Source organism: Diabrotica virgifera, chromosome 7, assembly GCF_917563875.1.
Source record: "Diabrotica virgifera virgifera chromosome 7, PGI_DIABVI_V3a".
In the NCBI taxonomy this organism is placed as follows: Eukaryota; Metazoa; Arthropoda; class Insecta; order Coleoptera; family Chrysomelidae; genus Diabrotica; species Diabrotica virgifera.
In genome coordinates, this window is record NC_065449.1 from 167,264,360 (window position 1) to 167,288,697 (window position 24,338).

Below are 24,338 nucleotides of genomic sequence, written 5' to 3' on the forward strand. Positions count from 1 at the left end.
ATGCAGGAATTAATGATGCGTAGAACCATAAAATACTTCTAAGTACAGTAGGTATTTCTAAAATATCAAAATAACGAGTAACTTTGTTATTTTTATAGAATATAGAACAGTATCTAGTACCATAACGATAATAGATCGGTACGATAAAGTTCTCGGGCGGCCCTTCCGTCCAGCGTTTTTAATTCCTGATCAAGCGGGCGCGACACTGTAGTATAAGTAAGGACGTTTGAGTTTGCATAAATTCATTATCTCGGGAATGGGCAAATTTCAAGAGAAATCCGCAGACAGGTCGATTTTTATTTTTAAATTAGGACTTTTTGGTATATATATAATACTAGTGACGTCATCCATCTGGGCGTGATGACGTAATCGATGATTTTTTTAAATAAGATTAGGTGTTGTGTGATAGCTCATTTGAAAGGTTATTTAATTCTATATTCAGTAATATAAACATTAACATAATTATTTAAACAGTGTGTACAAAAAATTTTTTCTTCTATTTGTCAAATTTAATCAAAGTTAATTTAATAAAAAAAATTTTTTTTGTACACACTATATAAATAATTATGTTAATGTTTATATTAGTGAATAGAGAATTAAATAACCTTTGAAAAGAGCTTTCACACAACCCCTACTCTCATTCAAAAAAATCATCGATTACGTCATCACGCTCAGATGGATGACGTCAATAGTATTATATATATATGCCAAAAAGTCCTAATTTAAAAATAAAAATCGACCTGTCTGAGGATTGCTCTTAAAATTTGCCCATTCTCGAGGTAATGAATTTATGCCAACTCAAACGTCCTCACTTATACTACAGTGTCGCGCCCGCTTGATTAGCAATTAAAAAACAAAGGGGTTTCCGATATTGTATTGCAAAAAACTCTTTGCGATTTCATCAATCAATGTTTAAAGAATATCTACCTATCTTGGCAACTTTGAAATTTTTAGATAAATGTCCGATGTAGGGTTAAGAATGGTCGATTTCGCAATTTTCAAAATTTTCAATCGCTTATATAACAAAAACTATTAACTTAAGAGAAAAATCACTAAAGACCTTTTCTGTTTGGAATGATTCAAAAAACTTAAAAAAATTGTTCGATGCAAAAAAATAGAATGTGTGTGTACTTTGTACGCACGTTAGAAGTTACATTTCTATTATATGATTTAAACGAAATTAATATACTTTTTATTTATATTTTATTTAAATATTAAACTAATTTATACTTACTACTTCTCAAACATTTTTATTAAACCAGTGCCAAAAATTAAAATAATAAAAGAATAAAACACACACAAACACATTAAAAATGCCACAAATGATTTCTGAACATTAGTTATCGGAAAATTTGTTAACTTAATACGTATTTTCTGAAAATAAAATTATTTAATAAATATACTTACAATCATAAAATGTATAAAAAAAAATAAAAAATAAAAGTTTTTATTGGGATTCGAACCAGCTATCAGCGCGGTTGATAAATTGGGGTTCATTCGCCTTAAACGCTTCGCCACGGAGGCAATGTGTCATTATGTGCGAAGATCGACTAACTAAACGGATTAAGTTTTTGACATTTTTGAATTAAATTAAATTATTTTGATTTTGAATTGAAATGATTTAGAATTGAAAAAATACAACAAAACATAGAGTAAGAAAACAATATATTAGGTGAACATTGATAGAAATTTTGATGGTAATCAAATTATGTAAATAAAAGTTTTACATACTATGTATTTTGGTAGGTTCAAATAGGTAGGTACCTATGATACATTTACAATTACATATTACGTACCTGTTGCTTTTAAAAACTATTTAAATGTCACTACAATTATAAACTTTTTTGTTTCTGTGCTTACAACAATAAAACTAATATATTATACATTTGTTTTCCTTCATATTGAACAATTATTTATTATTGACAGATCATTTCAACACCCAATCAGAGCCCGTATAACGACTAATACCATACTGTCGGTGTGCGCATGCGCGCAGATCAATACAAATTCACCCTCAATCTCAATCGCTCCTAAAGAAGTATAACTTCAAAAATAATTTTAGGAAAAAACCCCAATCTTCTCCCTCGCCTGGCAAGGTCTTATGCTCTTCAGAATCGCCTGTCATTGTACATATTTCTTCTAAATGACTTACTCAAACACATACTTAAATTTAAACCTTACAGGAGAAAGTTTATTTTACCCCCTAAATTTCAACTTTTCGATTCACCTGGTAGATACACGTGCACCGCTGAGGCCTGCCAGGTCATGGTTTTTAGCCTTGGTATGCTATGAATTATCACTAGAAAAATTTCTAGCCTTACAGGACGACCGTTAGTCGGAGGGTTCACTAGCTCTTAGACTATTAGTGGCTGCAATAGTGGTATTATTAATTGGTTGGGTTGGCTTTCCAATTTCTCACGGTGTCTGTTGGTTCTTAAATAACTGTGTTGACCAATGAGATGTTTAGGTCTCTATGAAGTGTTTGGTTGGAAATGTACCACGGGACATTTTCGATAGTACTTACAATTTTTGTTTGGGTTTTTGGATTATTTTTGTATTTGATTTCCTGGCATAACTCCATTGGTTCGATTCCGCATGTCCATATAGGTTTGATGACTGTTTTATAATTGACCAGTTTGTTCTCAATTGATAGTTAAGATATTGAGATATTCGATCTATAAGCCAATTAATTTCTTTCACTTTCAACTCAATTTGTTTCTTCTTTTTTAAAGTATGTTGTTTTCACTTTAATGTAGTGTAAAAATTAAGCCCCAGTTATTTGAAAATATTCTGTTGGGGTATGTTAATTTGATTAACCCTTTGCAGATGGACTTTTTTTGTTTATATTGAATGGTGAATAATTTGGTTTTAGGACATATTAGGGCAAAGAATAGACAAAATACAGGTTTTTTTATATGGATCTTTTGTAATTATTATAAAAAAAGGTGGTACTATATGGAACCACTAGGCCACAAACGAAAAAATTATTTAGCGTGAAATGGAATGAAACAATTTTTTTTATCGTCAGATCCATCCGATGGGATATCTCTTAGTAAATCCTAATCGTCAATACTTGTTATTTTATTCAAATCAAGGCGTCTTTTCATTTTGGAATTCTGTAACAATACATGCCTACTAGTTACCGTCGGCCTAGTGGTACCTATTGGAACCACAAACAAAATATAAAAATTCACTAAGTTATCTTCGCAGTTCATAAAGTCTCAATACGGTAATATTTATATAAATACATCTATTGATCAACAAACTAACAGAATACATATCTTTTATCAGTAGAAGAATGTTTGTTTATTTACAGCAATAAAATAACCTCACTGTCATCCACTTGTTGGCGCGCCAAATGTATAACGTACACTATGCATAATTTGCTCCTAAAATTTTGTAATCGCGTGATCGGTGAAATACAAGACCTATACATTGCATTCCGTCCGGTGGCCCCAGCCTACGATTACTCGGGCAGTAGGAAAAAAATTGTTTAAAGGTGGTTCCACCGTGGAGCCACTAGGTCACAAAGGGTTAATGCTAATATTTGGGCATTTGTTTTTCCTCAGTGTGAAAGTTATATATATTATGTGATATAAATGTGTCGACTTAGCTTCACTAGCTTTTATCTTCCAGTTCTTTAACCACTGTCTGATTTAATCTAGGTGTTTTTCAAGCTTTATTATTCCAGCTGTTGGATCCTCTTCAGTTACAAATATTGCTGTGTTAACAGCGAAAGTTCCAATGGTGTTTGCGGAAAGAGATAAATCGGAAGTGTACAGTACATAAAGTAGTGGACCCAGTATACTACCTTGTGGGACTGCTAGCTGAATTTGGTTACGCTTTGGTAGTTAATCTTCCACTTTTTTCACTAGTTTCAATTTTTCTTTTATTTAGACATGATCATAAAAACTAGTGAAGAATAAATATTAACTGTTACTAGTGCCTAAGATATGTATTATCGTTTTAGTTGAGAAAAACGAATGTAAAATTACAACGTGCAATTTAATTGCAAATACGAAATACCAGATCAAAATGTAAATTCTGATTTTAAATTATGAGCAATGTTTTTAACCCGTCTAATTAGTGATGGTAATATAATTCTACTAGTAGGCTTTTTGTTTTGGGATATGCTGTTATTTAATAAAAGCATACGAAATGCGAAAAAATGTGTTCCATTCTGCGTCGTTAGGGCGACAATTTTCCATGTCATTATTTTCAAAATAATTTAAATCCACAAAGATACGCATAACACTGAAAAGGTACGCTACGTGAGAGCATATTTTTAAAACAAAACAAGCGCATATGTAATTTTTTTCCAAGAGAACGAGTGGACATAATATGAACATGTTATCAGCTTGTATTATTCACCAAAAAAGTTAAAATGTTTCATTACACTAAAAACAAAACGGCAAAGTAGCCACAACTATTTAAAACGTATAGATGCTTATATATGCAGTGTGAATCTCGGCTTTGAAAATACAGGTAAAAAATGAGTGCTGATAATGTTGCTTTATTAGATAAGTGTCTAATTTTGGACATGCAGAAATAAAGCTAAGCCTATAATATTATAGAAGATATTGATGGAGTAAAGACATGATTGCATGTTTTATTTATATCGCTGTGTAAGGTAACAATGTGAATGATTATTCACCGTATTTTATAAACAAGAACAAAAAACCGCTAAACGACGTAAAAAGGAGTGGCGCATACAATATTCCAGCTACAATACAGTAGGAAAAATGAAAGAATACCCATGAACGAACATATAAAACACGCTGTATTTTCCTGTCACCGTGTCACACAAAAAATTGGCCAGCGCAAGTACATGTAATAATTATTGTTACATGTACTTGCACTGGACAATTTTCTTTGTGACACGGTGACAGGAAAATACAGCGTGTTTTATATGTTCGTTCATGGGTATTCTTTCATTTTTCCGACTGTAGATCTGATATGAATATTACGTGGCGCGAAAATATATTTTCATTTTGATGCAAAACAAAATTCTAGTTTTATTTTAAAAGATTTTTACATAATATTTGCTAAATTTGAAGTAAACGCACCACAAAAGAGTAACTTTGATACAGTTTGAATTTTGAAACTCTTTTGTGGCGCGTTTATTTCAAATTAAGCAAATACTATGTAAAAATCTTTTAAAATAAAACTAGAATTTTGTTTTGCATCAAAATGAAAATACATTTTCGCGCCACGTAATATTCATATGAGATCTTTTGTAGTTGTAATATTGTATGCGCCACTCATTTTTACGGCGTTTAGCGGTTTTCTATTCTTGTATCAGGAGTTTTTCAAAGTTATTTATAAATTTAATGTATGAAGTTGAATGTAATGTTCCTCTATTACACGTTAAGCTTTATAAATTGTCACCTTTGTTGCATTATCTCCCAAATGATCTAGTTTCCATCGAAGGTACACTAGATTTATTTCTATTCGAAATAGATTTAAAAAAATATTGAGATGGCCGGTAAATGAAGTTGAATTGCCCGTTGTCAGATCAAATTTAGCGTCGTAACCACTACAACAACATAAACCATTTCGGGAATAATCGTTAATTGGATTATACTTTTGTAGCTTGACCCTTAAACGCCCAACCTTTTTTAGGTTCCATGTACGCCCAAGGGTGGGTAAAAAATGTCCACTTTGAAGATAGATAATATATTTATTGAGAGTTGTTGAAAATGGATTAAACTTAAGAATCTTATGCTTAATAAATACAGCATCTTTAGGTTAAAAACCTTACAACAAAATTACAATGTACATCAAAATTAACATACCAGTAAAAGCCAGTAATTCAGATTTGTCGATTTTCTCCATATTCTTTCTTTCAGCCTCCTCATTGGCGGATAATTATGTAGATTATGTTATTATACATCGATAATTATATGGATTATCTTACTACCAACGAGAAATTATATAGAAACCTTTAGTACCAAGTTTTGCCAAGGGTGTACTTTTTATGCCCATCCATATTTAACTCAAGATGCTGCTTTTATTTTCAAAAATATTGGTAGAACCAAATTAACATTCGATAATGGGCTGTCTTTTTAACAATAAATAATTTTGAAAAAAATTTAAACACGTAATAAATATGTGACAAGGGAATACGCATTAGGTGGACATTTTTTACCCATCCTTGGGTGTTTAAGGGTTAATAACTTCTAAAAGGCTTAACCGATTTTGATCAGTAAACATGAGTTTGAAACGTATTGACTAGTAGTATCCGATAGATCTAAGGTCAAGTATGATAACTAAAGCTATGACAGTAATTATTGATCTTGAGGAACGGTTTTTTCCTCAGGAAATAGATTTAATCATACTTTTGAAGCCTATAATTTAAAAATTCGAATTTTCCTGCATATAAGGTATACACCGTTAGATTCGTCTAGAGTCCTTTTACAAACGCTCAGTTATTGGCGCAATTCGTAGGTTGAAATTTTGAGTAATTGTCGAAAAACCAAAATTTTTTAGTTTTTCAGTTTTTCGACTATACTGAGCCGTGTGTATGTCTGATCTTGACGGCTAAAACACCTTTTGGCAGCCTAACTCAACACTATTGGTTTGATGTATCTGCGGTTTTCATATCTCTTCTTGGTCCGAAGATATATACCCCCAAAAATATGCCGTTTTGTACTTACCAAGTCCTATAGCTGGCTTATGGGTGGTCAAAAGTCAAAAACTACACCGGTTTTGAATCAGCCCTGACCCCTCTTCAAACGCACTAAAAAAAATTTAAATCGGTTTAACTTTTCCACACACATACATACATATCCACAAACATTTTCCCTTTTTTAAATAAAAATTGAGTCATATTTCTGAGCTCGGTAACTTTTGAATGGTATAACCGATTTTCAAAATTAAGGATGCGTTGGAAAGGTAATGATCAGTAAGTACTATCAGAAGCCGCAAAGGCCAGAATTAAATTGTTGAAGTTTTTGGGAGTTTTGGGGACGAGAACGAAAAATAGACCCGAAATATTAAGGGCCGTAAAATCCACACCCTTGGGCCAAAATGAATGGTTGACATATATGAATAGGTGACTCTTTTCCTGAACTTTAAGATGGGAGTTGGCCCAATTTTCGATTCAGTCAGATTTAGAAAATCGAAAATTTCGTGTATATAAGAGTGTCGCACGTAGGGGGGTTTGGGTGTGCGCCACTGGCGAGAACTGGCAGCCGTTCTCTAGTAATTTTTATAAGTATATGTAGACATATCTCACTAAACATATTCTAACATCATTAAACTGGTTTTATTGTGTTTTTACGGCATATGTAGGTCAAAATTTTGTTGTTCATACACACTCCGTGTTCTAGCCCACAATCATTAGTTTAATGACCAATTTTAAATTTTTGACAAAAATAAAGGCCAGACAGGAAAAGATCTGTAGGAAGGCCAAGACAAAGGTATAAATATGCAGTGCGGTCTGGCAATAAGAAACTTGGTGAAGACTGACGAAGAATTATAACGCCACTGATGATAATGATGTAAATCTGAATGATCAACTGGATGTCGAATACATCACAGACGCAAGTTACGCTTTAGTCGATGGTCTTCCATACACGATGTACGCAGCCTACGGCGTCTATTGGAGACGACCGACAAGTCGGTGGTCACTTTAATTCACCCCGTAATTTGAATTTGTTTTAGAATTACTCTTTTTTAACTATTTTCAGTTGTATAATAATTTTTGTCCTTCAAAGTTTAGTAAAAGTAACGAAAATGAGCAATTTTCCTCTGGCGTTACGCTGTGCGCAGCCTACAGCGTCTATTGGAGACCACCGGTTAGGACTCTTGAAAATAACGAATGAAGGCGTTGGAAACATATACAGGGCGTTTGGTAAAGAATGGGCTAACCGCTAATAGGCTAATAGCTTAATCTTATATTCCTGAGGTTAAAATAGGCCGATTTAAGCTAACTTACCAAGGTCATGGGTACATAATTCGCAAATATTTTACGGCTATCCCTACTTTTTCTATCTTTACACGGAAAATTATGTGTAGTAAAATTCACACTGGATATGTAAACATTACTAGAATGTCATTGTACTTGACAATGTCATCATTAACATTAAAGAGATGGCTTTTGAATGTTCTTGGATAACTGTTATTTGTATAATTGCAAATTATTAATTCAGTTAATAAATGTGATAATTTTTTCACTAACTATGTATACAGTGATTGTAGTAATTTATATATACAACAAAAACTAATACTCAATCGAGAAAAGAGGAAAAGTGTTAAAGTGATTTTTTAATAACATGTTGTTACCATGGAACGCTTGCAATTATTATTTTGAACATCTTTAACAAACAAAATACTTGCATCACAGGATATAATCCTGATGTATTCTCTGCTTGAATCTTCCATAAATAACAAACAATAAATGACTTTTATTAAGTTCACCTCTTCAATCAATTATTTGTCAAATATATTATCAATATTATTTAACCAACAACTAAAAATATTCCCGGTGACATGTCAAATATTTAAAATATTTAAATTTGTCACTGTCTTGTCATCATATTCTATTTGACTCAGTGTGTTGTATGACAAAGATAGCGAATGTTCGATTTGGAAAATATCAGCACGGACATGTTGTCCATTTTTTCGAATCCTGAAGAAACTAATAAATGTTTTTAAAAAATTTAAACGCAGAATTATAAGACTAAATTATTATCCAGGGCCTGAAGTCCCTTAGAATAAATAAAAAGTTTCTTTTGAATGAGATATTTGAAATTAAAAATCACACTACATTTTCTCTGAGTTTTTCACCCCTGTATAACTTATTAAAATAAACATTATAGAAGTTTCCAAGGACTTTCAGCCCTCGGCAATAGCGTGATCTTTTATTCTGCGTTTAAATCTTTCAAAAATACTTATTAGTTTTCTCAGGATTCGAAAAAAATGAATCCCCATTTGAATAGCATTGCAGCCGAAAATAGTCACCCATCACCTTAATACAAAAGTTGATACTAACCGCAATACAGGGTGTTAAATTTAAACTTTTATTTTATTTATTCTTGCATATTTCCTGACAGGAATGGGATAACAACACGAAATTAGGTAAGCGGAGGTGTTTGGGATGAGAAATCTAAATTCACCACCAAAAATAATGTATTATCCAGAGGGCGCCACATACGTCTTTTAGTGCTCATTTAATACGTTCAGTTTTTTATCCCTCACTCTACATACTTTTTGAATCAAAATTTTTATTCTGTTAATATTTTTACTTAAAAAGGTATAATACATTCATCTCGCTAAACTCAAATGTTTTCGAGATAAACGCATTTTAAATCTGCGATACAACACATTTTTGTGCATAATATCATTGTAGTTAGACCCGAAAAATAAACTTGAAACCATAATAATTGTGCCAGTTCTCATATTTATGTAATTGCTTCGCAAATTCCATTTGAAGAAATTTGCGACACTTTTGTAAATTTTTATGGTTTTAAGTTATTTTTCGGGTGTAACTACAATTAGTCCTGTCGCCAGGGGGGGGGTACAACGGCCTCTTTAATTCAGATGGACTTACCCAAGTTTTTTTTATGTATTTTTACACGTAGAACACTAATTTTTTGGGTAACAGTCGATCCGGATGTCGATAAGATTGTTATAAACAAGAACTTGAGGAATTACATAAAATCGATTTTTCGCAAAATAAAACATTTTTTTGTATTCTTGGGTAATTCTAAGCAAAAAATGTTCTTAAAAGTTTTTTCGTAGGATGCAAAGTTTTCGAGATAAACGCGGTGGAACTTTCAAAAAATCGAGAAATTGCAATTTTTGAATGCGAATAAGTAAAAAATAAAATAACAATTCTGCTGAGAGTATTTGAAAGTTTAAGTCAAATTATACCCGTTTTAATTATTTGCATCGCTAAAAATTAATTTTTTTATTATTAAACAAAGCTATTTGTTTATAAGCCAAAAATTGTTTATAAATTTAAAATATTGCTGGGGCCCCTTTAATAATCCGATTTTAATTCTGTAAAGTGTATTAGATAGGTAGTGCACCTCTTTATCTGTAAAAAAATTAGCCAACTTCTAAATGGTCTACTTTTTGTTCAGGAATATTTTAAAAAATTTGAACTTTTTTAAAAACATTTAAATTGCAAATTTATTATGCAAAATTTATTAGGTCGATTTTAATAAAATTTGGTGCACGATTTAAGTACTTTACAAAGAATTTCCTAAGCAAATTACTAAGGTTCTAAGTGCCACCAAAGTGGTTAAAAAATATTGAATAACAACATACTTATTTTGCCCCCTTATTTTGTATTTATTGCTATATTGCAGAAAAGGTAATACCACCAAGAGCGTGACTCGTCAAAATAACCCGGTCAAAACAGCCCCGTCAAAAAAGCCCCGTCAAAATAGCCCCAACACAAAATAGCCTCGACAAAATAGCCCGCAAACAAAATAGCCCCGACAAAATAGATCGCACACAAAATAGCCCCGGTCAAAACAGCCCCGGCTAAAATATCCCCGACTAAAACAGCCTCTTATAAACAATTACATAATTATTTATACAAGGTGTCCAAAAACATTTTTTAATTTAAATTATTTGACAAAAAGGAAGAATGTATTTAATTTATTTAATTTGAAATGCATTTTACTGTTGCCCGAAAACAGAAAAAAATGTTTATATCATAAATTAACATTGATTTTCGCTTAACTTAAATGCTCAAACTTCCAAGAAGCAGGAAAGACAGGATTGGAGTTCTCTGAAAAGACAATTTTTATTTAATGTGGTTAAGATAATCATCTGAATAGAGGATAATTACCATTTCGGAAAAAAGTATTTTTAAGGAATTATTTTATGATGAATTCTAAAGGGTGCTTTTTTTCGGGGCTATTTTGTCGGGGCTATTTTGTCGGCGGGCTATTATTCCGCGGCTATTTTGTCTGCAGGCTATTTTGTCGGAGCTATTTTGTGGGCGGGATATTATGTCGGGGTTATTTTGTCGGAGCTTTTTTGACGGGGCTATTTTGACGGGGTACCCTCAAGAGATTTTTTACCAGTCGTATATCATACACAATTCAATTATCTTTATTTTATTTCCCTACGACTTTGTTCCAAAACAAAGAACTTGAGGAATTACATAACAGCGATTTTTCGCAAAACAAAACATTTTTTTGTATTTTTTTGGCCGATTCTCAGCAAAAAATGGTCTTACAAATTTTTTCGTAGGATGCACAGTTTTAGAGATAAACGCGGTTGAACTTTCAAAAAATCGAAAAAGTGCAATTTTTGAACCCGAATAACTTTTGATTAAAAATAAAATAGTAATTCTGCTTACTGCATTTGACAAGTCAAGTCAAATTCTATCGGTTTTGATTATTTTCATTGCTAAAAATGCTAAACAAAGCCATAATCGCACATAATAGTGTTTCCCGTGCCCAATGCATGCGTTTTAATGTACGTAATCTACGTAGAAATGGTCTGTATGTCGCCTACTCGTTCGATTTCAAATGGGAAATGCATTGAAAACATCATTCAATCACCATGTGTTGCTATTTTATGTGTTGCAGAATTGCTATTTTATTTTTCAATCAAAAGTTATTCGGGTTCAAAAATCGCAATTTTTCGATTTTTTGAAAGTTCAACTGCGTTTATGTCGAAAACTATGCATCCTACGAAAAAACTGGCAAAAACATTTTTTGCTTAGAACGACCCAAAAAATACAAAACAATGTTTTGTTTTGCGAAAAATCTCTGTTATGTGATTCCTCAAGTTCTTTGTTTATAACAATCTTATCGATATCCGGATCGACTGTTACCCAAAAAATTCGTGTTCTACGGGTCCAAGATACGTAAAAAAACTTGGGTAAGTCCATCTGAATTAAGGAGGCCGTTGTACCCCCACTGGCGACAGGACTAAATGATAATATGCAAAAAATTATGTTGCCTCGCTGATTTAAAATGCGTTTATCTCAAAAACGGTTGAGTTTAACGAGATGAATGTAGTATACATTTTAAAAGTATGTAGAGTGAAGGATAAAAAAAACTGAACGTATTAAATGAGCACTGAAAGACGTATGTGGCGGCCTCTGGGTAATACATCATTTTTGGTGATGAATTTAGATTTCTCATCCCAAAAAAACCCCGCTTACCAAATTTCGTGTTGTTATCCCATTCCTGTCAGGAAATATGCAAGAATAAATAAAATAAAAGTTTGACAGCCTGTAATTTTGTTATTATAAAATTTTGTACTAAGGTAAGTTAGCTTAAACCGACATATTTTAACGTCAGGAATCTACGGTTAAGCTATGGCCCATTCTTTACCAAACACCCTGTATACATCTTCTACACCAACATGTTGCATAATGTGCAAAGTTGGAGTGTGTAACAAAATATAACGTTAAGTTTTAGAGAAAATTTTTGATATATTGTTTAGTTTCTTATATTGTGTTAGTCGTAAAAATAAAAGAAAATGCTATGTTTACTTAAAAATTCTTACTTGCTGTTATTTATAAAATCAATTTTATTACCTATCAATAAATTACTTTTGTTTCTTGACAGAAAAAACAGTGCCTAATAGAATAAAGTGAAACAGCACGATTAAGAAAAACTCTCTTGACAATTTGGATCTGGAGATAAAAATGTTTTGGATAATAAATATGTAGTAAGTAACAATCGGTAATGACTCAATTGAACGAGTAAGTAATCTTGTATATCTGGGTACTCATATTAATGAAAGCTGGAACCCTAGTACAGAAATAAAAAGTAGAATTGCCAAAGCAAGAACAAGTCATGAAATTTAAGAAAATCCTGTGCAGTCATGATCTAAATTTGGAACTTCGCATAAGAATGGTCCGATGTTATATATTCCCAGTACTACTTTACGGGGTCGAAGCATGGACACTGACAGAATCGCTTTTAAAAACCTAGAAGCATTTGAAATGTGGGTCTACCGCCGTATTCTGAAGATCAGTTGGGTAAAAAGAGTCACAAACGAAAGGGTTTTGCAAAGTTTGAATAAAAGTTGCGAAGTAGTGAACACGGTTAAAAGGCGCAAATTGGAATACTTTGGTCATATAATGCGTCACCCAGAAAAATATGACATACTTCACCTTGTCATGCAAGGTAAAATAATGGGAAAAAGAAGTGTGGGCCGCCGTACAACTTCTTGGCTTAAAAACCTACGCCAATGGTTTGGGAAAACTAGCACTGAACTAGTTCGTGCGGCTGTAAATAAGACAATGATTGCTAATATGCTGGGCAACATGAGAGCCAACGATCGACAAGCGGTCTCGGCACCTTAAGAAGAAGAAGTACCAGAAGAACATCTAAAATAAACGAAACAAAATTCGTAAAATAAAGCCCAAGAAGACGTATGGCTGATTTAGAACATAACTATAATATTGTTCTGAACCTATTTTTTGTGGTATTGTAATGCACTTTACTATTTTTTTAATAAGCCAGCATTGTAGTTTATAATTTCATGTTCTCAATTAGAAATATAATTATTAAAATCAAATATTTCCGAAGTGCAAATCTAAACGTCAAATAAACCTAATTTTAAAGTAAAATTTTGGCTGATTCCAACAAAAATAGTGAACTAACATTCTTCTTCTTCACGTGCCATATGAGAATTATTATTCGACGTTGGCGATCACCATTGCGAAGGCTTCTCGATCTTCTGCAATATGGAATAATTCTAACGTGCTATGTACTAAGAGTATAAGTCATAAAAAAGATTTTTCGGGATTCTTCTATATTTTGAATTATATATTTAATAAGGTATTACCAAAGTAGAAAGTAAAATAGTTAATTACTAATTTATTAATCATATTTCGTCACCATTTTCATATTTAGTTGTAATAGTTATTTCATCAGTGGTAAAAAAGACTTTGAAAAGTCCTAATAAAAAATTTTCATTTTTGACTTATACTCTTAATACATAGCACTCTAGAATTATTGTCCTGCATTTGATATCTGACTGCATTCACGAATATTTCTTAGCCAAGAATAGTATATTGTACAACAAGTGAGAAAAAATACATATTTATCGCGAGCGCAGAAGTTTGTTGTGTCGCAAATCAAGCGAGGGAGAATTATGTCATTTTCTCTTGTGTTGTACACTGTACTTTTTCTATGGATGCAGTTTTGTCAAGCGTTAAAACTTTAAAGCTAAACAATTTAGGTGCCTTTATGTATCTTATATGCATAACTTGAAATAAAATGTATATACATGTAGGTTATTTATTATCCCTTTTGCACGATTGATCATTTTTGACTGTTTACCGTGACAGATTTTACGTCAGTAGGTGACATTTACTAGCAACTCGACGGTAAGTAATCCAACTCGACGGTAAGTACTCCAACTCGACGGTAAGTAATTCACTTACCGTCGAGTTAAAAAATCTCTTAATTTTAATTTATTTTTTGAAAGAATAAAGAAAACTAACGAAATTTTTATTAATATTGAAACTTCTTAGGCCTATAGCCAACATTTTTTCTCTTCAAATACGCGATCAAAGTTGAAAACTTGGAAATATCAATGCCATCATAAAGAAAAACGGTGGATTTAATCATTGAATATTCTGCCCAGAGGCTTCCAGGAGCTTTCAACTGCATATGTCTTTGAACGAAATATGCCAATAGAGTCTTTTCTCCGATTCTTAAATTCTTGCCTTCGCACCATTTTTTAAAACTTTGGTAGGTATTTTGATGAAGGATTTTGGATTTTTCGGGAATAATTGCGGAACACCGTTCTTCCCAAGCCCGTTCAATTTCTTCAAATTCACTTTCGCTCATATTTTAATTTATAATAATCAAAATTGTACTTAAAATTATTGACAACTAAATAAAAACTCAATTCTCCATTGTTGTTATGCACCCTAGTTACTACCTAACAACCAAAGTATCTATCTTGATAAAATGAATGAAACTAGTCAATATGACGAAAATGTTTAATTTTATATTTTATAATGGTATCAATCGTGCAAAAAACGTTATAAGCATGTCGAACGTTAAGGATAACCGATCTCAGACAATAATTGGAGTCGTCGTTCCGCTCCTCCTCCAAACAATTGTCTTCGATCGGTATAAAACTCTTACCGTTCTCCATACTTAATATACTATAAAATTTATGTACTTACGATATTTATTTAAAATTCTACTTGGCAGACATTTTCGAAGAGTTTTGAAAGGAAATTACTGGGAAGTTTTGCTTCAACACAATTTATTTGACAAAAATAATTGTGTTTCTATTGTGTATGTTACCATGGAAACGGCGATCGTATATGGAAGACCGTCTTAGAACCCGTGAGAAAAAATATTTCTCACTTCAAGTGCCGACCTTTCTCACTGCATGAGAAATTGTTCGTTTTGAATGTATCTAAGTAGTGACAGAAGTTGCACATTGTATAGCATCCATATAAAAACTTGTTTCCTTACTACACTTCTACGGCACTCTATTTTGCCTTTAAGGATCAGTTGTAATATTTTATATCGACTTCCCCTCACTATATGTCCAAGATAAGACATTTTTCGATGTTCAACAGTCTTTAACAGTTCTCTGTCTTTGGTAACCCTCCTTAGTATTTCTTCATTAATTTATCTTGCTGTCCAGGGTATCTTCAGCATCCGTCTATGAATCCACATTACCAATGCTTCAATTCTGTTCATTATTGATACTTTTAGCGTCCATACTTCTACACTATACCAAGTACGGGCCAAACATAGCACTTAACCATTCTTTGTCTTAGTGCTAAATTGAAATGCTTATTGCCAAGAAATGACTTTATTTTTATAAAAGTAGTTTTAGCCATTGCTATTATACGTTTTATTTCTATGTCTGGATCTAATTGGTCCGTTATCATAGTTCCCAAATATGTCATTTTGTGAACTTTCTCAACTTGGACTCCGTTTAATTGAAGCTTTGCATCGGGATGTGGGTCACGAATAAACACTAAAAATTTGTTTTTTTTTTTTGAGTTTATTTTAATGCCCATTTCCTCTCCTACTTCGTGAATACGATCAAGCAGAATTTGGAGACCTTCAATATTATCTGACAGAATTACTGTATCGTCTGCATATCCAATCACATTAAGTAATTCCCCGTTGATTTTTATTCCATATGGCTGTCTCTCAATTGCCTTTTTAAATAACTGGTCTGAGTAAACATTGAACAATGTTGGCGACAAAATGCAACCTTGTCTGACTCCTCGTTGTATGGAGATTTCATCGGTGCAGTTATCTCCAATTTTTACGATAGCAGTTTGAAACTGAAGCTAACATTACTAGTACCAAAAATAAAAACTGCTAAATAATGTAAAAATTTTCTTTTATTTTTACCTAATCATTTCCTAGTTTTTTGAGGTGTAGTATCATCTAATCTCAGGACCGCATACTTAATTACTGAAATTACTTATCCTTCCGTGACTAACATTGGGTCTGTGAGTCGGACCACTTAGAGTTTTTACGATTATATCCAAATTGTTCGTTATGTATCTTCGCCGCCATCAGTAGCTGCCTGATTCAGGTGTTTGTTTGTAGTGTTGAAGTTTGAGTCTTTAGTGTCAATTGATTATGCAATTATCGGCAATTTTATATAAAAATTTGGACCGATGTTGGACGTGACATATTCGATGAAAAAAATATTTATATTAACGAAACAACATGCGAACAAATGCTGATAATTTAGTAATCCAATTGCCAGAAATAAAAGGTGAAACAAGGTACAAAAAACCGGCAGTGAAAAAATTAAGCTCGTTTTTCACAAATGAGATGTTGTATAATTGTTTTTATTTTCATTGGTATTTTGCTAATGTTTAAGAGGCTTAATAAATTCAAAAGAATTGTATCAATCTTGTTTAATTACACTCCTTCAAGGAGTAAACACAACCCTATCTTGAAAGTGTGTCAATGGAAATATTATTTATGTCGGTATCTGAGACTAATGTTAGCTTTAATGTTCAGAAAACCTATGTTAGTTGCGGAAGGTTAATTAGTGAAACGGACAGTAGCAATAAAATTTATTAATAAGTAGAATACATTAAAATGGCCATAAAAGCTCATTTTGGTGCCGATGGTAAAATATTGCTCATCTTTCAGACTTATATCCTTACAAAAATATGTCGTCATTTGAACATTTTATAAAAAAAGCCGTTTCACATCTTACAGTAAAATATATGCTAGTGGAAAAGTGCGAAAGGTTAAATCTTCAAAGAGTTAAATACCATTGTTGTTAAAAAACCATTTAAGTTAAAACCTACTTTTGTTTTTAAAAGAACTTAGTTTACTAAGCCAAGTGTAATTTGTTGTGACCGATTCGCTATGAAGATTAATAATAACCTTATTACGTTAAAGCGGGTTTTTGTAAATAAAAAGCTCATTTGTTTTATAAAACCAATTCATTCAAAAAAATCATCCTTTGTAAACAGAAACAATAAAACTGGGTTTAAAAATCAAAAGATTCTAAGCCTTTAAGAATTAACAATTAATTTAAAACGCTTTCTATACCAAAGCAGGTAATTAACAAAAACCCGTAAAAAATTTGAAGAATAACGCGAAAAATCCTAATCTAAATTAATGTCTTGCATTAATTATTTTTAATTTCCTAAACGGCCATACCTACCTCGCAGGCCGGAATCAAGAACACTGAGCAAATTAAGAAAAATTGTGTTCTAAATTGCTAAGGTAAACAATGAATCATTCAAAATAATGGGTCATTACTTAATTAAAAGAAACAGGATTTAATTCTTCGTGTTTTGAGTTAAGTGCCCAATTTTAAAATATAAGAATATTTTTATATTTTAACGCGTTTTTTAAAAATATAATAATCGTGTTTCAAAGACGCAGCTTGTTATAATATCTGTATATTTTTTAATTTCACTGAACACTAACCAGTAATTCATTTATTATTTTTCTCATGAGCATCTTTCAGTGCGTCACAGTTTTTCGATTCCTTTCTAACGCATTAAATTGTATGTGACAGAAAAAAGGCACGTCTGTGATTAGAGACATTTATAACATTTATTCTAGTTGTCGATAGACGGCGCTATAATCGAAAAAAAATTATTTACGAATTATATAATATATCTACGACTATAATTTGCACAATTTGTAAGACTATACAAATCAAAGATAACACATTTTATAAATGCAATAAACACAATTGATTTGTTTTTATGCCAAATTGCAAATAAAATGTGACAACTGTCAGATTTAACTAAAATGTCTTGTTAGAATAAATGTTATAAATGTGTATTATCACGGACTTACCTTTTTTTCTATCATTTGTGACGCACTGAAAAATGCTCATGAAAAGACACAGAATGTGATAATAATAGTATTGAAACTTCATAGCCGTTACTAAAGAGATGAAAACGCTGTGAGCGGTCCTGAAAATGTATTGTATGTATATAAAAATTAAAAATAGCCGCTCTATCATCAAACCGGCATAAGTGCAAAAAATCGATTTTGACATATTCGTGCCATGAAAATGTTTGAAGTGAAAACTTCTTTAGGGACGTTGTGCGATTTTTGGATAGGAGAGAAAGCATTGAACTCGCGACCGTCATCGCGACCGTCATCGCGACCGTCATTGCGACGGTCATGATATAATATTATGTGTATGTATATATAAATTGTGTAGAGGTATTTAAATTTAATATAAATGTAAAACCTATTTTAGGATGGGGAAAAAGGATTTATTTCGCTACCATCATCATGCGTCGTCGCTTCGGCGAAATAAATTTTGTACATATATAGATATATTATGTGTATGTATATATAAATTGTATAGAAGTATTTAAATTTAAAATAAATGTAAAACCTATTTTAGGATGGGGAAAAAGGATTTATTTCGCGACCGTCATCGCGACCGTCTTCTCTTTGGCGAAATAAATTTTGTACGTATATATATTATGTGTATGTATACATGAATTTTACAGAAGTATTTAAATTTAAAATAAATGTAAAACCTATTTTTGGATGGGGAAAAAGAATTTATTTCGCGACCATCATCGCGACCGTCATCGCTTCGACGAAATAAATTTTGTACGTATATTATTATAATGTACATATAATAATAGTAATATTATTGAAGTGAAAACTACTTTAGGGACGTTGTGCACTTTTTAGATGGGGAAAATAATTTAATTAGCTACCGTCATCGCGACCCTCATTGCTTCGACGAAATAAATTTTTGAAGTGAACACTTCTTTAAGGACATTGTTCATTTTCTAGATGGGGAAAAATATTAAATTAGCGACCATCATTGCTTCGACGAAATAAATTTTTGAAGTGAAAACTTCTTTAGGTACCTTGTGCACTTTTCAGATGGGGAAAAATGTTGAATTAGCGACCGTCATCGCGTCTGCGAAATAAATTTTTGAAGTCAAAACTTCTGTAGAAACCTTGTGCCCTTTTAAAATGGCGAAAAGCATTGAATTAGCGACCATCATCGCGACCGTCATTGCTTCGACAAAATAATGTATTGAAGTGAAAACTTCTTTAGGGACGTTTTGCCCTTTTTAGATGGGGAAAAATATTGAATTAGCGACCGTCGTCGCGACCGTCATTGCTTCCACAAAAATAAATTTTTGTAGTGAAAACTTCTTTAGGTAGGTTGTGCCCTTTTTAGATGGGGAAAAGTATTGAATTTGCAAACGTTATCGCGACCGTCATTGCTTCGACGACAATAAATTTTTGAAGTGAAAACTTATTTAGGGACGTTTCGCCCTTTTTAGATTGAGAAAAAGTATTGAATTAGCGACCGTCATTGCTTCGACGACAATAAATTTTTGAAGTGAAATCTTATTTAGGGACGTTTCGCCCTTTTTAGATTGAGAAAATTATTGAATTAGCGACCGTCATTGCTTCGACGAAAATAAATTTTTTTTAAGTGAAAGCTTCTTTAGGGACGTTGTGCCCTTTTTAGATGGGGCAAAACTATTAAATTAGCGACCGTCATCGCGACCGTCATTGCTTCGACGAAATAATGTTTTGAACTGAAAACTTCTTTAGGGACGTTTTGCACTTTTTAGATGGGTAAAAAGGATTTAATAAAGACCGTCATGGCGACCGTCATTGCTTCGACGAAAATAAATTTTTGAAGTGAAAACTTCTTTAGGGACGTTGTGCCTTTATAGATGGGGAAAAATATTGAATTAGCGACCGTCATCGCCACCGTCATTGCTTCGACGAAATAATTTTTGAAGTGAAAACTTCTTTAGGGACGTTGTGCCCTTTTTAGATGGGAAAAAGTAATGAATTGGACGTCATCGCGATCGTCATTGCTTCGACGAAATAATTTTTTAAGTAAAAACTTCTTTAGGGACGTTGTGCCCTTTTTAGATGGGGAAAAATATTGAATTAGCGACCGTCATCGTTTCGGCAAAATAAATTTTTGAAGTGAATACTTCTTTATAGACGTTTTGCACTTTTTCGATGGGGAAAAAGTATTAACTCAGCGACCGTCATTGCTTCAACGAAATACATTTGTGAAGTAAAAACTTCTTCAGGGACGTTGTGCTCTTTTTAGGTGAAGAAAAAGTATTGAATTAGCGACCGTCATTGCTTCGACGAAATAAATTTTTGAAGTGAAAGCTTATTTAGGGACGTTGTGCACTTTTTAGATGGGGAAAAATATCGAGTTTGCGACCGCCATCACTTTGCCGAACTAAATTTTGTACGTATGTATATTATGTGTATGTAGTAAATGTAAAATGTAGTACATGGTAGTACATGGTACTAAAAATAGCCAGATAACATCTTCCCGTAGCCAATACGTCCGAGTTCGCGCATGATGACGTAACTGGAGACCAATTTGAATCTGAATTCTTGTTAAAGTTAAATGGGATTTGTATGCATTTTGTCATGAAATTTTTCAATATTAGCAAAATAATATTAAACGACTTTTTTGTGTTATTTGTTTATAAAAGACATCTCACTTTTACAAATATAAAATATAAAATACACTTACAAACGCGAACGATTCAAACTAATCGGACGTTACGAACCATTACGAACGTGCCGGTCTTCAGTTGCGTCAAGACTCCCCCTCTCTTCAGGATGCGCAATATATTATCTTCTTATTTATAGTATCATGTGTATATATACATAAGTAGCATAGAACGTATGAAACGCGTATATAATATAGGTATAGCACTCCTTTTTGTATGGGGAAAAAGCATTGAGCTCGTAATTTATATTTATATGCTTTAAGAAGTTTTCACTCCCATGAGTGCTTTAAATTTTTTTTGTTCTCTCCCATTTTGAAAAAATGTGAAAACCTCAAATTATCCATGTCTGTCTCTCCGTCTCTAAACCCAATTCTTCCGTCATTAGACCAGATAAATTGACAAATGCGATATAGAATCAAAGCTTATAACATAAGAATAATTCTAATGTTATAAGCTTGTATTAACCCCTTTCAGACGGTGATGCACCCGTATACATCATGCTAGAACGCCCGCTACGTACGGTGATGCAAAAGATGGACGTCCATTTTGCGTAAGCAATTTTTGATGTCTTCTAGTGACTATATTTGCATATTAAAAAAACTAAGTTAATTTTACCCCAACTTATTATAAATTGTTGTATTTTATCAACAATTAAATGAAGCAAATTTGGCAGGAGTAGTCAAAGTACGCCGTTACCAATATGGTTGCAGTGGGCGCTTACGGAGTCATAATCTTATTTTTTTAGTCCTGAATTTTCGTCAGCAGAAGCGATAGTGTTACTGGTGCGATTGAAAGACAACTCTTTTGTTACAATGGCATCTACGAATTGTGGTGGTTCAGCATTGGGCACGGTAAAAAGATTTTCTCATTAAGAAAAACGCCACATTCAAGTGAGTAGGCCTCACTGTATTGCTGAATACAATAAAAATATGGCGGGTACCGATTTGATGGATCAATGTGTTTTAACCTACCGAGTAGAAATTCGCAGAAAAAAATGGTACTGGCCAATTGTAACATGGTTGTTGGATGTAGCAGTCCGTAATTTTTGCAAGTTGCAGTGTATAAAATGGAAGTTGCAGTATATAAAAAAAAATAAAAAGATATATAATTTCTGTCGTTTAGGGGAGAATTGGCACAAGTTCTTCTCGCAAGATATGGAAGTCCTCCCTTAAATATAGGAAGACCAAGTCTATATAGACAGAACTTGTCAGATCTTAGTTTTGACCGCTCCGACCATTTCGTTACACCAAAGAGTAGAAGGCGATGTGCTGGTGACGGATGTAACATCTTGACGACCAATGTGCCAAAAATTCAACGTTGGTTTGTGTGTTAATTGTTTTACAGGGTACCACACCAGACGATGAAAATATTATCAAATAAATATTTAAAAAAAAAAATTAAAAATTTTGATTTCAACGATCCTAAAAATTCCTTAAGCGCCCAGCGTTACCTTATGGTAACACCAAATAATTAAAAAAAAGACATGAAACCGAAAAACTTGTTTTTTTGATTAAATTATTAACATTTTCATCTAATTAATCCTAAAAGTAAAGATTTGGGCGCTAATGGGTTAAAAATCATTATAAGGATGGAGGGAGGACGTTATGAGAGGCAGAAATATAGCACAGCATATAAAGAAAATTAAACAAATCGCGGACGATCGGTATTCCCTGTACAGAGCTCGAACATTATATAAAAGCTACTGAAATTTAGGAAAATCTTCTTTGTTGCAGCTACCTCATTAAATGTACCTATCTATCTAATCTTTCAGGATGAACCGCCCAAAGATTTTCCTCCTACCCATATTCAATAACCCAGCCAATATCTAGACTTTATTATGTGGACCTAAGTTGTTAAAAACTATCAATAGGAATAGAACGGATGTCGCTCTAGTAAAATCAAATATGCACGAATGGAGGAAATTAGACCAACATATTGTAAACTGAGACAGTGGAAAAATATAACATGTGGAAAATCTTCTGTACATATAGAAGCTGTCTCCATGGGTGTACTCTCAAGGATTTGTGGCTCGCCAGCAACATTATGGAACCGACGTAGTCCGATATTGTGCCAAATTTATAAGAATGACACATCCGGACACGATAAAGCAAGTAAAGGCCACTGTACCGGTTAAGCATGGTTTTCATTAGCAGACTTAGCGGTTGAGTAATCTGAGCAAATACTAACTATTCCTGCAGTTCTACCAATGAAAACGTAATTGGTCGAGTAGAGTACTAGATTATTAATCCAGAAAAATAAGGATTTTCTCAGGACATTCAAAGATCCAGGTAGCTGACTACTTTTTTAGTTATTGTAGATTGTAGACCTATAGGAAAAAAACCTACCTCTGTCCTGCCTAGAGATCGCGTCCATTTTTTAATTATTAACAGTTTAGTGCAAAAAACGAGATTTGTTCGATTTTTGCACCCCATTAAAAAGCTAAATAGTTGACAAAAAATTACAAAATTTGATTTTTTAGAACATTAAAAAAGCTTCAAATACCGATTTTTGAATGCTATAAAGTCAATTTGTTGTTTAGAAAATTGAAAAATAAATTAAAATCGATTTTTGTTAAAAACTTTTATTAAATTTAACCTAGAATTTTAGAGTTTCACCCAAAGTTGAGTATATTGATACTAACAATCCCTCAAAATTTGACACCGATCCATTAATTAGTTTAAAAGTTTTTTTATTTACTTATCCCAGAGACCTTTATTTACAATAACATAAGATAGAAAATAATGAAGATATGGCAAATTTTTAGTATGCCCTGTGAAAGCAGAGGAGCGGTAGTATAAAAATGTATTAAAAAAAGAAAAAAATATTAATTCATATTGCCAAAAATCCTAATGCAAAATTTTTGAAATTTTGTAGTTTATAAACATTTAGAATAACTTTAAAAGTATTATCCGTAGGAACAATATTTTTATATATTCGAAAAGCTAGTATCGTAACACAAATTTTCAAATAAATAAAATTAACCTGGGTTCATTTGGGACAAGGGTACAATGTGTTTTTTTTTATTCACAGCTAATTTGTTTATAATAATTAGTGAACCTCATTAAGACCATTTTAAAGAATGGGATTTGTGTTTTGCGAAAAAAAAATTGCACAAACATTGTACATTCACAGCACCCTCTATGATTTTTTTAAAAATGGAAGTTCAAACGGTTACTAGGGGGAACCTAGAAATCCACCGAGTTAAAATTAGTCCAGGGCGCATCTGTTTTGAGATGGACGTTGAGAGGGGACCAATATTTTTTTGCAGAAATTGCTTGGAAAGAGTTCATATATTGATAATTGAGTTATTCTCCCAGTCAAAAAGGTCCGGAACATTGTTTAAATAATCAAAATGTCAAAAAATGAAGGAAAAATCGATTTTTTCTTGGTTTTTTGATTACAA